Source organism: Gossypium arboreum, chromosome 11, assembly GCF_025698485.1.
Source record: "Gossypium arboreum isolate Shixiya-1 chromosome 11, ASM2569848v2, whole genome shotgun sequence".
NCBI lineage: Eukaryota > Viridiplantae > Streptophyta > Magnoliopsida > Malvales > Malvaceae > Gossypium > Gossypium arboreum.
In genome coordinates, this window is record NC_069080.1 from 110,144,509 (window position 1) to 110,160,148 (window position 15,640).

General features: G+C 31.5%; 1 non-coding gene across 1 annotated transcript; it reads right to left on the bottom strand.

The window, feature by feature from the left end:
• Positions 1 to 14,940: 14,940 nt before the first annotated feature.
• LOC128284909 (small nucleolar RNA R71) lies at positions 14,941 to 15,046 on the bottom strand. The gene has a single exon (XR_008275328.1). It is a non-coding gene; the product is annotated as a small nucleolar RNA R71 (small nucleolar RNA).
• Between the last annotated feature and the right edge of the window lie 594 nt (positions 15,047 to 15,640).

Consider the following 15,640-nt stretch of genomic DNA (forward strand, 5'->3'; position numbering starts at 1 on the left):
ATTTGATCAATCGGCAATTATATCTCTCATTCAAGCCTTATTTTAAACTACCGTGTACAATTCTTGCATTATACTCTAATAGCCGATTACCATCTATCTATCTAACCACAACTATCCTTATTGATCAAGCTCAACTCATCTATCATCACATTTAATACCAAAAGCATCAAACACCTTCAAAGACACTCACACAACCCATATATTTCACAATTTCACATTTTAACCACTAAATTTCCATATTTCACAATTTAATCCAAAATTGACATTTTTACCAAAATTCACTTAACAAAACTTATTAATCTAACATCAAAGATTTATTTTTTATCAGTAAACATCAAGATACTCAAACATTCAATAGTGGCATCATCCAAATACTTTAACAATTTTAAAATTAGAGGTACGGGCTAGCTAGATTACGAAGCAACGATCTCAAAAACATAAAAATCACTAAAAACCGAGTCAAAATGTACTTACCAATTTAACATGCAATGGTCGAATACTTTGAAGCTTCAATGGCTTCTTTTTCTTTTAACTTTCGGCAATAGATGATGAGAATGAAACCAAAATTTTATTTTGTTTTATTTATTAAAACACTTATTAGCTATTTTACAATATTAACCTTCAAAAACATTTAAAACTACTCTAACTACCCTTCCACTATCATCCATTAACACAAAAATGATCTAATATTCTTATAAATACTTTCACTTTAATAAACCATAGCTATTAGACACCTTAATTAATAGCACACAAGTTTTAAACTTTACGCGATTTAGTCCTTTTTGCTTAATTTACTATCGAAATGATAAAATTTTTCAACGAAACTTTAATACCATCTTATTGCCACTCTGTAAATATTTATAAAAATATTTACGACTCGGTTTATAGAAACGCGATTCTGATACCTCATTTTCTAAACCCACTTGACCTTAAGGTCATACCATTTGAATTTAATAAATCGCTTATAAAATGAAAATCACAACATCAAAAAAAATTTTAAAATCACAATTAACTCGTAAATATTAAATATAATATTTACAAACCTACTCGTCGGATTTAATGGCCCTGAAACCACTATTCCGATTAACCCTAAAAACGGGCTGTTACAACTCTGCCCCCCTTAGGGATTTTTGTCCTCGAAAATCTTACCAGGAAATAAATTAGATTTACTTTCACAAGCCTCATCAATTTCTCACCTAACCTCAGATTTCTCAACTTTTCAATCTCATGAGCTAAGATTATGATCTGCTCTTTGCTATACATCATAACAAGCTGAGTTTCTACTTCTGAAAGAGATACTATAGATAAAGGATCTTTTTTGTATCATCACATCATATATATAAGAAACACATTACGGGTCTTCTCAAGTTCTGATAATAATCTCATTCAATCCAATGAGTTGCGAACTCAACTTCTCTTTATAGCTAAATCGAAAAATTCTATTCCCACTATAATACTTTCACAAATACTAAATTTTCTAATTGAAAATTCAATGCTTTTGCACATCAAGCCCACATATATTTTCTGCCAATCTGAAACTGCTTTTAGACGGTCACGAATTACTTTCATTTCCCCTCACTCTTTCCAATCACATCAACCCCAGAATTATTTTTATCAAAATTCAATTCAATACAACAAAGTTTAGTAATTGCAACCATGCCTCTCTTATACAATGCTATCTTAACATTCATCTCATAACCTTTATTATTATACGAAAACTTAACCAACAACAAATGTCTTTCTTGGTTGCTTTTAAGTTCTAGAACACAGTGTGACAAAGTAACTCCATAACCAAAGCTTACAGTAGTTTATTTTAGTAACACGATATAATCCTCTTGTCTCCATTTGAACAATGAAAACTGGCCCTCTTTTAGTACTCCCCGTACGGACAGATAATTACCACTATGCTAGATGTAACAATTGTTGTAAAATCTCTGGATTTCTCAATACACGAACTCTATCTCGACACAACGAATGATTGTCGGTTCCAATCTGAAATTCTAAATCAGAATTCAATTTACGTTGTACCCTTTTTTAACTTGTAATTCACTGACAGACCTCTTAGCCTCACAAATTTGTTGATTAAACATCAATTTAGTTTCTAGCTCAGCCAATAACTACTCATAATTTGATAAGATTAATCATATGATTATCGGTCGTAAAACACATAAAGATTCTCGCTCAAATTGATAATCAATCGCTGACTCATAATCTTTCAACAGTTCAAACCATCTTTAATTCTTGTGTCGAATAACTCTTTACCTGAGAACTGACGCTTCAATTAACAATTTCTTCACCTGTTTACCACTTTATTGATAAATATCACATCATTCAGACTTCCCAATCGTGATCTATAAGAACATTTCTCAATAAAATCGTTCTGATGGATATAATTATGTATCATATCTTCTAGAATATGAATCCTGTATTCAGAATATTCATCTATTTATCCGTGAACATTCAAAGTTTATTTCCACCCTGTGGATATATTCAGATACAAGTAACTCGATTAATCCTTCAAGCAATTAATCTAATCAAACTAGACAACTGAATCAATCTCAAATGTCAAGTAATAACTTTTCAATTATTAATCAACGAAGCTTTGAACCATACTGAAGCCACAACCATCAGATAAATTAAAATCATAGTGCCATAACAAGACCGACATCTCAACCGTATAGATATATAATGTCCCAGTTATCAATAATGCATTTTGAACACAAGAGGAATTGAAACATAATTACATTCATTCAAAAGATATTTTTCACAGATAACCATATAGAATCATAAAAAAACAGAGATACTGTAATCTCAAATATATCACTATACTGATCTTTTTAAGAAAGCGCCCATATCAGATGACAGATATCTCAGTGATGTCTCAGAGGAAATCCAGAAGTAAAACATCACTCATATGCACCAGAATTAACGGTAACAGAAACAATATAATCTTCATGTATACTAAGTATGTAACACTCCTAACCCGTATCCGTTGCCGGAATAAGGTTATGAGGTATTACTTGACTGAATAAAACTTCTATAAATTCAAAGATACTTACCAGACATAAATTATCAACAATGCAAACCTGTCTCATTGATTTTCCATAAGAGCTCTTATAAAATTTCTAAAATGACTCACTATCAAAACATAACCGAATATTTAATAACAAATTAACTACTATCAAGTTATAATAAAAAAATTACAACACTTTAGTTCAATTATAAGGCTTCCCTAAACAAAATGAGCAAGCCATCTTCGCATGGCTATAATGTATTCAAAGTCGAAATATCATTCTACCTATAGTCTATCTTATACATGCCTTAAACCATGATGATATACAATCTTCTCAACTCACCTAATGACTCGATAGTGTGATGATATCTCCGGCTCTTTCAACTCTAGCTAAAGTATAAACCTATAAGAAGTAGAAAAGAGAACACGGAGTAAGCTTCAATGCTTAGTAAGTTTTAAGCAATGCAAACAATTAATTTACTTATAGATCGATTACTTCAAATTTTCAAGAAATCATTCCTAGATAATTGCCATTTTGGCCAAGTATCCATGAACATAATGCATATTTAGCAAATTCACCTCACTTGAATCTAAACTCAATTAAAACCAAATATTGAAATCACAAATAAGATCATAAGAACTCGAAAAGCATCTCATTAACTAGTTTTAACCATGTTTGCAACAAAATCACAAATTCACTACAAGCTGTCTTCCTGAGCAACAGTCACTAAATTATTTATAACTGGAGCTAAGAAACTCCAATTCAAGTGCCATTAATTTTCCCTGAAAATAGACTCATATATCTTCCATCCATCAAATTTTAAGAATTTTTGGTTTTACCAATCAATACCATATTTTTATTGAAGTTTCCCCTGTTTCACTGTTTGACTATTCTGACCACTCTTCACTAAGAATCAATTTTCTCATTATACAGAATTTGAAATATGTTATCGTTTATTTCATTTGAAACTAGACTCATTAAGGAGTCTAAGTATATAAATTTTATCTTATAATCATCATTGTACAATTTACAATGATTTTCTAAATACAGAACAGGGGATTTCAAAGTCATTTTGACTCTATCTCACGCCACTTCAAATATCTCATTATCTAAAATTCTTTTGCTTACAAAGTTTCTTTTATAAAAAACTAGACTCATTAAGCTTTAATTAAATAATTTATTCAGCTTCTAATTCAATTTCCACAATTTATGGTGATTTTCCAAAATTAAGCTACTGTTGCTGTCCCAAGCAGATTTATTACAAATTTGCTCTTTCACACATTCCTTGCATTCAAATTATCTAAACATGTATATCATGTCATTCAAGTTCGAACTCATATAACATAGGCATTAAAATGCTTCACTAATAGCTTTAGTTCAATTGAAACGAATAAAATACAATATCACATTCACATTTAATTTTCCATGATCGTAATCACCTAAAAATAAATCATATACTTCCACAAACCTTTCCACAAGGACCAAGTGTTTATATTTGAATATAAACATAGAATCACTTCACATAACTTCACACATTTATCGAATATATCACGATCACATTTATAGTCATAACACTTATTCACAGATGCATCACTTTATATATTTATAATTTAATTCAAATCAAATCGCATACGAGTACATGATACGTACCTGGCCAACTTAATATGTAATGCACTTTCAATTTGTCAACTTAGTGTAGGATCTTGTAGTTGTATACTTTTATCAAATTCATCGGCACTTGGCCTGCTAGGTATAAAACCCGAAATTATATTACCAGCACCAGCATGAAGCTCATGGTCTTTAGCTTACACATTTCAAAGATGAAGCTCATGGGACTTTAGCCCTGATACATTTCAATGTCTTGCATATTTATTCACATGTTAACACATTTCACATAACATATCACATTAGCAATTCAATTGCTTTATTTGAATATAAGCACAAAATGTACACCTACCCTTTAACTTTCGGTTCAATAATCATACACAAGGAACACAAAATCTTTTCACTATCCCGTTTCACTTTTAATAACCATTCGCTATATGCCATATTCACAAATTATTTCACACACAACCTCGATCCAGTAGGAACAATAGTCACAATTCTTCTATTATACCAATATCCCATTCTTTGACTTTGTTTCATAATAGCTATTCGGTCACCACATATATACCATTCAATTCACATTCGACTTTATACAAACAAGTACAATAAAATTGTATACACATATTACACACTTTCACATCATCACTTAATAGTCATTTGGCCACATTATATACATAAATCATGCATTTCATATTCGGCTTTATAGCCTAAATTCAATATACTTATTGCAAATCGAACTTGTAAAGGTCAAATAATTACATATCATATTATATAATCTTAAGCACGCAACAAATCAAATTTAATTACTTAAGGACTTACCTCAGACAACGATAATCGGAACGAGACGACTAATCGACCACTTTGATTTTTCCCCCCGATCCAAATCCGAATTCCACTTTTACCAATCTAATTAATATCAAAATTAACTCACTTATTCAACATTTCATTAAATTTTATCTAAAGACACATAATTTGGGCATTTTGCATTTTATCCCATAACATTTCACATTTTTACAATTTAATCCCTATTTCAAAATAACACAAATTACTCAAAATTTCCAATTACCCATGTTTAGCGAATCTTACCCATTACTATACGAGTCCATATATTTCATTAATTTCACATTTTAGTCCCTCAATTTATTATTTTTGCAATTAAGTCCTAATTACTCAAAATTATCAAAATTCCAAAACAAAATATGTTAAGCTAAAACATATTTTTCATTTTCATCATTAAACCACAAAATCACAAGCTATCAACAATGGCACAACTCAAAATATTCATCAAAATCAAAAATTCAAGCATGGGCTTTGTAGTACTCAAGCAACGATCTCAAAAACGTAAAATTATCAAAATCGAACAAAACGAACCTTGTATAGGCTTGAATATTGACCGAACCCTAGCTTGCTTTCTTTTCTTTTTATTTTGTTTAGTTTCGCTACCAAGAACATATGAACACTCAAATATGGCTTTGTTTATTTTATGTTTATATTATAATATAACATATATTATATAATATTTAATTTACTTATATATCTTTACTAATATAATAGAAAAACCATGTAACTTATATTTTATGTCATCCCACTTACTTATTAATGGGATATTTACAACATAAATGTCCCAACTTAGAAAGCCACTAACAATTTGGCCCTCATGCTTTAAACTATCAAGTTTTTAATTTATGCGATTAAGTCCTTTTTATTAAATCAAGCACACAACAATAAAATTTTCGTACGAAAATTTCACACATATCAATTCACATACTTTAAACACGGAAAATAATATAAAAAAAATATTTTTACTCGAATTCGTGGTCCCGAAACCACTGTTCTTACTAGGGTCTAAACTAGGCTATTACAAAGTAGATCAAAAACTAATAGGATCAGAATACCAGCATCACACAGATTCTGTCGTCGATCTTTTCTTTCAATAAAATGAAATAGGGTACCAGAGAAAGATATAATAATGTCGATTGTAAGTTGAACAATCCAACAATGCTTTCATATATCAATATATATAGATGACGTTCTCATATGATAAGAATTTTCATTTGAAATATACAGTTACACATACCTCTGAGGATAAATATACACATAGAATGCCCAGAAGAAAACGTAGTAACTGCCCGACTATAACCACTGCACTCGGCTATCATTTCAATTCAAACATTATCCCACTGTCCAATTCTATCATCACTGATTTCATAATATCCCATTACTAACAGAAATCAATTCAGAAAAACTTCCAGTTAATATGTTCTTTAGACATCATACCTGAATACTTTCATCTCATCGAATTCAACTTCTTCTTTAACAGTGAATTGGCATATTATGAATGGCCTTCAACATGATCCAATATCTTTTCTGTTACAGTCTTCACTTGCAGACTCATTCTCTTATCTGATCACAATACTAATCTTTCAACCACGAAACTATGTAATTTCACACTCATAAGCGTATTTAATCCATATAGTACGGATCTCATTACAATGCTTTACCGATGAGGGGGTGAGGGTTGTAAAGCCAACAATTTTAACTCTTACGTAAGCATGCACATCACACATACTATTATGAACGAACAGTTCATTACTAATTCCGCATTCTCAAACATCTAGCAATCATTTACTTATGATCACTTGGTACTTAACACATAGCTCATACGCTAAATCAAATCATAAATTCCAAATCAAAATATTCACACAACAATCATATACCCAACATCACAACTCATATACTCATATAATTATAACATTTATCAATAGCAAAATATCATGCATTCTGATTCATACCTTTTATGAGTTTCAACTCATCACCAACAGATTTTCACTCAAACGTTTGAGTATAACATTCTGTACTATCAGAATTAGCTCGGTTGGAAAGCATATCTGTCTTACAAAACAATTTTGTTAGAGCTGGGAGATGTCACACTATCACGAGTAGTAATATGGCATGTATAGCTAGACTCATATAGCTAGGTTAGTCCGAGAATCGACTAAACCATAGCTCTGATAGCACTAAATGTAACACCCTTCACTCGTATCCCTCGCCGGAACAGGGTTCGAGGTGCTACCAGATTTAAACTCAACCATTTATATAAAACTAGGCCATAAAAAAATTTTGATCAATTTTAAACTTTTCGTGAACACGTATATTATCCTATAATCGGGCTTACAAGGCCCCAAAACATTCATGAGGCATTATTAAATATTTACCAGTATCTTAGTCTTGTATCATTTACTTACTCAACAATAAATCACAATTCAAATTCTAAATATACATGCTATAAATCACATCACAAGAGATAATAACATACAAGCATATGAATAATCAAACTACCTTAATAACAAGCCAAAGTCTTTGGCTTAATCATAATATTACATACTCAACTTTACAATCCTATACATGCCATAGACTTGAAACACTAAGATTTATTTACGCCGATAGCGTAGACTCGACAATGTGATGATATCTCTGACGGCCTCCAACCCGAGCTAACCTAGCAACCCTAGGGAATATGGGAAAGAAAAGATGAGTAAGCTTTATGCTTAGTAAGTTCATAAGAAAACAATAAGCAACTCATTAACAAGTTTTATCAATGTTTACAACATAATCAAAAATTCACTACAAGTTGTCTTCCTGAGCACCAGTCACTAACTTATTTATAACTGGAGCTCCGAAACTCAAAATCAATTGCCGTTAATTTTCCCTGAAAATAGACTCATATATCTTCTATCCATAAAATTTTTAGAATTTTTTGATTTGGCCAATCAATACCAGATTTTTCTTAAAGTTTCCCCTATTTCACTATTTGACTGATCTGACCACTCTTCACTACGAATAAAATTTCTCATTGTACAGAGTTCAAAATATGTTCTTGTTGATTTCATTTGAAACTAGACTCATTAAGGAGTATATGCATATAAATTTTATCTTATAACCATTTTTGTACAAATTATAATGATTTTCTAAAAAAAGAACAGGGGACCTTGAAGTCATTTGACTCTGTTGCCCGCTACTTCAAATATCTCATTATCAGCAATTCTTTTCTTACACGGTTTCTCTTATAAGAAACTAGACTCATTAACCTTTAATTACATAATTTAGTCAGCTTCTAACTCAACTCCCACAATTTATGGTGATTTTCCAAAATCACGTTCTCGTCTTGTCCCAAGCGATTTATTACAAATTTACTCTTTCACACATTCTTTGCATTCACATTATTTAAACATGTATATCACCAATCAATTTCATCACATATCTATAATTTCACTTAAGCATAATCTCAATACAATACATCATGCTCAATGATTCGCACACAACCGTTCAAATTAGCAATTATAAGATGGTTCCGCACATAGCCCACCCTTATCGATAATTTACGATGGTTTTACCCTTACTCACATATATGACATAGGCATTTAAATACTTCAGTGTGAACTTTAATTCAACCGAAATCAACCATTGTACCATTTCATAACCACAGTTACTTTCGTCATTCATATCTAAATGGTATTCCACATAATTCATATAACCTTTCACCATGACCGAATACACACATACACATATGACATCTTCACCTATGCTTCTCATTTCACATTCATGATTCAATTCCAATCGATCTAACATGCATAAGTATATATATCACATACCTAGCCAACTTAATGTATTTAACGAATCCAATTGCCGATTTAACACAAGGTCTCATAGTCTTAGACTTTTATCAAATCACCGGCATTTAGCCTGCTAGGTTTTAAACCTGAATTCATCACCGACACAAAGCCTGCTAGACTTTAAGTCTGAACTCATTCACCGGCATTTCGCCTGCTAGGCTTGAAGCCTAATATCATTTCATCGGCATTATAGCCTGCTAGGCCCGAAGCCCAATATTATCTCACCGGTATTATAGCCTGCTAGGCCCGAAGCTCGATAATATTATTCACCAGCTTAAAGCTTGCTAGGCCGAGGCCCGAATATCACATTTCGATAAACAATTCACCTGTTCTTTCATACTTTCATAACTTATACTTCAATTACGTATAACTGAAATACATATCTATGAACAAAGATTTTCATCCTTTCAACCACATAGGGTTTAATTTCCACATTGGAACACATATCTTAGTACATCATTTAATAGTATCAAAGTCGACTAGATATGCTAGTCACATACGGCTCATAACTTTAATTTAATATGTATTCAACACAAAGAACATATGTATATATATATATATATAATCAAACATCTTCTTAATTATGATTATTCAACTCTTAAGCATATAACATGATCAAACACAAATACTTAAGAACTTACCTTGGATTTAATCGAATAACTACGGATTGACTAATCGACTAGTTTCGCTTTCCCTTTATCCAAATTTGGCTCCTTATGCCTTGAGCTTGGATTAAACAAATTTAACTTATTGTTAATCAACTAATCAAGCATTGTATTATGAGTATATTCGGCTTTCACACATATTAAACATAGTAATAATCATGCACATTATAATCAAAGTGCAATTAATCCCATACACAAAAATATACGACACTTCATTTCCATCTACTTATATACACGTATCACATAAGACCATTTCATACTTTCTATCACCTACATAAACAACAAATTTTCCAATTAATTTCTTAAGTCCACATTTGGCATCTATATCCACAATAACACATTAGCCAATTACTATAAATCATCTAATTCAACTTTCAATAATCTCACTTTGCAAACAATCACTCATTTCATTCACCAAAATGTCATTCGATAATTATTCAAACAGAATTATCATTTAAACATTTTTCACCTAAATCACACATACATATCATGCTAGCACATAACACCAATACCCGAATAACATTTTAAACACTTATTCAATTTATTAATTATTTGATCATTCGGCAATTATATCTCTCATTCAAGCCTTATTTTAAACTACCGTGTACAATTCTTGCATTATACTCTAATCGCCGATTACCATCTATCTATCTAACCACAACTATCCTTATTGATCAAGCTCAACTCATCTATCATCACATTTAATGCCAAAAACATCAAACACCTTCAAAGACACTCACACAACCCATATATTTCACAATTTCACATTTTAACCACTAAATTTCCACATTTCACAATTTAATCCAAAATTGACATTTTTACCAAAATTCACTTAACAAAACTTATTAATCTAACATCAAAGATTTATTTTCTATCATTAAACATCAAGATACTCAAACATTCAATAATGGCATCATCCAAATACTTTAACAATTTTAAAATTAGAGGTACGGGCTAGCTAGATCAACAATCTCAAAAACGTAAAAATCACTAAAAATCGAGTCAAAATGGACTTACCAATTTAACATGCAATGGCCGAATACTTTGAAGCTTCAATGGCTTCTTTTTCTTTTAACTTTCGGCAATAGATGATGAGAATGAAGCCAAATTTTTATTTTGTTTTATTTATTAAAACATTTATTCGCTATTTTACAATATTAACCTTCAAAAATATTTAAAACTACTCCAACTACCCTTCCACTATCATCCATTAACACAAAAATGGTCTAATATTCTTATAAAGACTTTCACTTTAATAAACATAGCTATTAGACACCTTAATTAATAGCACACAAGTTTTAAACTTTACACGATTTGGTCCTTTTTGCTTAATTTACTATCGAAATGATAAAATTTTTCAATGAAACTTTAATACCATCTTATTGCCACTCCGTAAATATTTATAAAAATATTTACGACTTGGTTTATAGAAACGAGGTTCTGATACCTCATTTTCTAAACCCACTTGACCTTAAGGTCATACCACTTGAACTTAATATATCGCTTATAAAACGAAAATCACAATATCAAAAACATTTTTAAAATCACAATTAACTTGTAAATATTAAACATAATATTTACAAACCTACTTGTCAGATTTAGTGGCCCCAAAACTACTGTTCTGATTAACCCTAAAAATGGACTGTTACAAATTTTTTTGTGAAAAATTAAAACTCGAACAAATTGGTGATGAAAGCTAATATAGATTAAAGTATGGTGCAAAAATTTAAGAGTGGATTAACTAAATAATTTATGTAATTAAAAATTACCTAAGTAAGTAAAACAAAATAAACACAGAAAATATGCAAGTTTTTAAGAGTTATCACAATAGCATGCTTGTGGTAGAATAGTCTTCTTTCCTAACTTAAATTTATTTAAACATTGTCAAAAGATGTTATGGAGATTCCGTGGCAAGTCAATCATTTATTAACCTTTATATAATAGGGTAAAATGTTAAAATTATTTAATTACTAAATCTATCTAGTATCTTTTTATGTTTAATTAACTTATAATTTTATAAACAAAACATTTTACAAGGTTATGTAAGGTAAAAATAATTTTGGTATTATTAAAATTTTAATCCCTAATTGATTAAACATACACAATACAAGTATTTTTCAATTAATTAAAACCTTAATTAGATTAATTAATTAATTTAGTCATTTCTTTACATTCATAATGCATAAAAACTGATTGTTGTAAAACTAACAAAAAATTTGACTAAGGCAAGCGCACCTATCGAACAATAGTATAGTTATGGTGAGACCGGAAATATTGTATCCTCGAGGACTAAAAGTACTAGTAATTACTATCTTTTTATTATCTAGCCGAAGAATTGAAAGGATGTTTTAAAAACTAAACTAATTATCTAATTAACTAAGATTACGACAGAGATTAAAGTTGGAAAATACTTTTTTAGATAACCTATGGAGAAGACAATACCCAAGGAAGAATCCGCCTAGACTTCACTTATCACTTCTGAATTAGATGATTTATTCACTTGATTCAATCCGTAGAAATCCTTGATTTATGTTAATATCTCTCTCGAGACTAAAAAAACTGATTCCAGGTTGATTAATCGAAATCCCTTTCTAATTAAAACCCCTATTGTCGCATTAACTCGATCTATGGATTCCCTTATTAGATTTGAGTCTAATCCGACAGATTTATGTCATCCTATCTCTAGGATTGCATGCAACTCCACTTAATTAGAAAGGATCTACTCTTAAACAAGGACTTTTGCTCTACTGAATAAGCACATCAAAACCTGAATCAATATCCTGGAATATTAAAGTAAGAATTAGAACTCACAATTAAGAATAAGAACAAGTATTTATCATATAATTCAAATAGTAATAAGATTCGTCTTAGGTTTCATCTCCCTTAGGTATTTAAGGAGTTTAATTCATAACAATGGAAAATATCTTGATAAACCGTAATTTATACATATTTTTATCCCATGCTTAGCACATTTATGGATGAATTCTGCTTAGATTTGGTGAATTCAATGCTCCTAATTCTTTAATTTCATGTTTTATACTTAGGTGAGCGTAAGAGAGTAAAAAGAGTGAGAAATAGGCTGAAAATGGAGAAAATGAACCCACATGGGAAATTAACACGGCCTGGACTACCTCACACAGGTGCGTCACACGACTATATCCATTTGGTAGGATCGAAGCACGACTTACACAGGTAAATTACACGTCTGTGCCTATTTAACAGCCTTAAACATGGGCTGGAGCAATCGCACACGGGCGTGTCCTTGCTGAGTCCAATTATAGTCCTATTCAGAAAAGGCCACTTTTGAGGGCTCTTAGGCATTCTAAAGCTTATTTAAACACCTAACGGAGTAGGAGGCAAGGAATTACTCAAGGAAAGCCGATTGGTCCATCTCAAAAGTCAGATTCATCATCAAGACTAAAGATCTCCATTCAATTTCCATTCAGGGGTTTAGGGTTTTCTTTATGATTTGTATTCATTATTCTTCTAAGATGTTTTCTTTTATAATTATGAACTAAACCCCCTAAATACCTAAGGGGAATGAAACCTAAGACAGATCTTGTTATTATTATCTGAATTGTATGATAAATATTTGACTTATTCTTAATTATGTGTTCTTAATTCTTGTTTTAATATTCCAGGATATTGATTCAAGTTAATGCTTTTATTTAGAGGAATAGACCATGTCTAAGGAGTAAATTTATAGTAATTAAGTGGAGTTGATTGCACGCCTAGAGATAGGGTGACAAGATTTTTCCGGATTAGCGTGAAATCTAATAAGGGAGTCCACAGATCGAGTTAATGCAACACTAGGTGTTAATTAGAAAGAGATTTCAATTAATCAACCTAGGGTTAGACGTTATTAGTCTTGAGAGAGATAATAATATAACTTAGGGATTTCTACAGATCAAGTCAAATGAATAAATCGTCTGATTCAGAATGAAATAACAAGTGAAGTCTAGGTGGATTTTTCCTTGGGTATTGTCTTAATCAATCGAGTTTTCCCAAAATCTTTTTCCCAATTTTCTCTCTATTCACCCTTAGTTTAGTTAATTAGTCTAGATAAATAAATCTCTTAATTTTTAGGTTACATAATAAAAAGAAAGTAATTACTAGTACTCTTGGTTCCTTTGGGTTCGACAATCCGGTCTTGCTACAGTTATACTACTGTTCGATAGGTACACTTGCCTTCATCGTGATAATAGTTAGTTCCAAGAACGGTTAGTTATAAATTTTTAAAACCTGTCACAAATATCACGTATCAAGTTTTTGGCGCTGTTGCCGGGGAACTAAGATATTAGGAACACTTGATTTTTATTACTTTAGCCATTTTACTTTATTTGCAATTTAAATTTTTATTTTCTTTTCTAATTTTTCTTGTATTCGTTCCTAGAAGGTTTTTATAGTGTATGACTTGTAGAAACCAGTCGAGACCAATATTGTTTGATAGTGAGATCGATCACACAGTTCATAGAAACTGAAGAGAAAAAAAGCGAAGCCTAGGATACACAGAGGAAAAAAAAGAGGAAGATATTCACACCACAACTGAGGAGATGGCTGACAACTAGGAAAATCAGCTACCCCCTGTGATTGCTGCTAATCAGAATCCTGCTCCGCGCACTATGTATGATTATGCTAAACCTTTTTTAACAGGAACTGAATCGAGCATAGTTAGGCTTGCTATTGCTGCAAATAATTTTGAACTAAAACCTAACACCATTCAAATGATCCAACAGTTTGTTCAGTTTGATGGCTTGCAGGATGAGGATCCCAACGCTCACTTGGCAAATTTCTTAGAGTTGTGCGACACTTTTAAAACCAATGGCGTCTCTGATGATGCCATTCGTCTTCAGTTATTTCATTTTTCATTGAGGAACAAAGCTAAACAGTGGTTGAACTCGTTACCAAGAGGGTTAATCACTACTTGGGAACAAATGACCGAAAAGTTTATATTAAAATATTTTTCGTCGGCTAAAACAGCTAAATTACATAATGATATCTCCTCTTTTCTACAGATAGATTTAGAAACACTTTACGAAGCATGGGAGAGATACAAGGACCTTCTGTGAAGATTCCCTCACCATGGGTTACCACTCTGGCTACAGGTTCAAACATTTCATAATGGCCTAAATCCTTCGACTCGACAGATGATTGACGCGGCGGCTGGTGGAACTATCAATAATAAGACACCTGAGGATGCTTATGAATTTATAGAAGAGATGTCACTGAATAATTATCAATGGCAAGTCATGAGGACAAAACCAACAAAAATAGTCGTCATTTTTAATGTCGATTCAGTCACCATGCTCTCTAATTAGGTAGAACTTTTGAATAGAAAAATTGACGGTTTTCTTGGTTCTTCACAGATTGACCCATAATGCAGTGCGAAGCAAGTGGAGGTGGATCAAGCAATTCAGAATACCCACTCTATGGCCACAGCATAGAGAACGACCAGTTAAATTACATGGGTAATAATCCTCGATCTCAAAATAATCCTTAAAGTAATACTTACAATGCAGGTTGGAGGAACCATCCGAATTTTTCATGGGGAGGCCAAAGGAATCAGAGACCACCACCACCTCCAGGCTTCCAACAACCACCCTACCAACAAGAGAAAATATTGAACCTTGAAGAGATGCTAACAAAATTCATCTCGGTGTCAGAAACTCATTTTCAGAATACC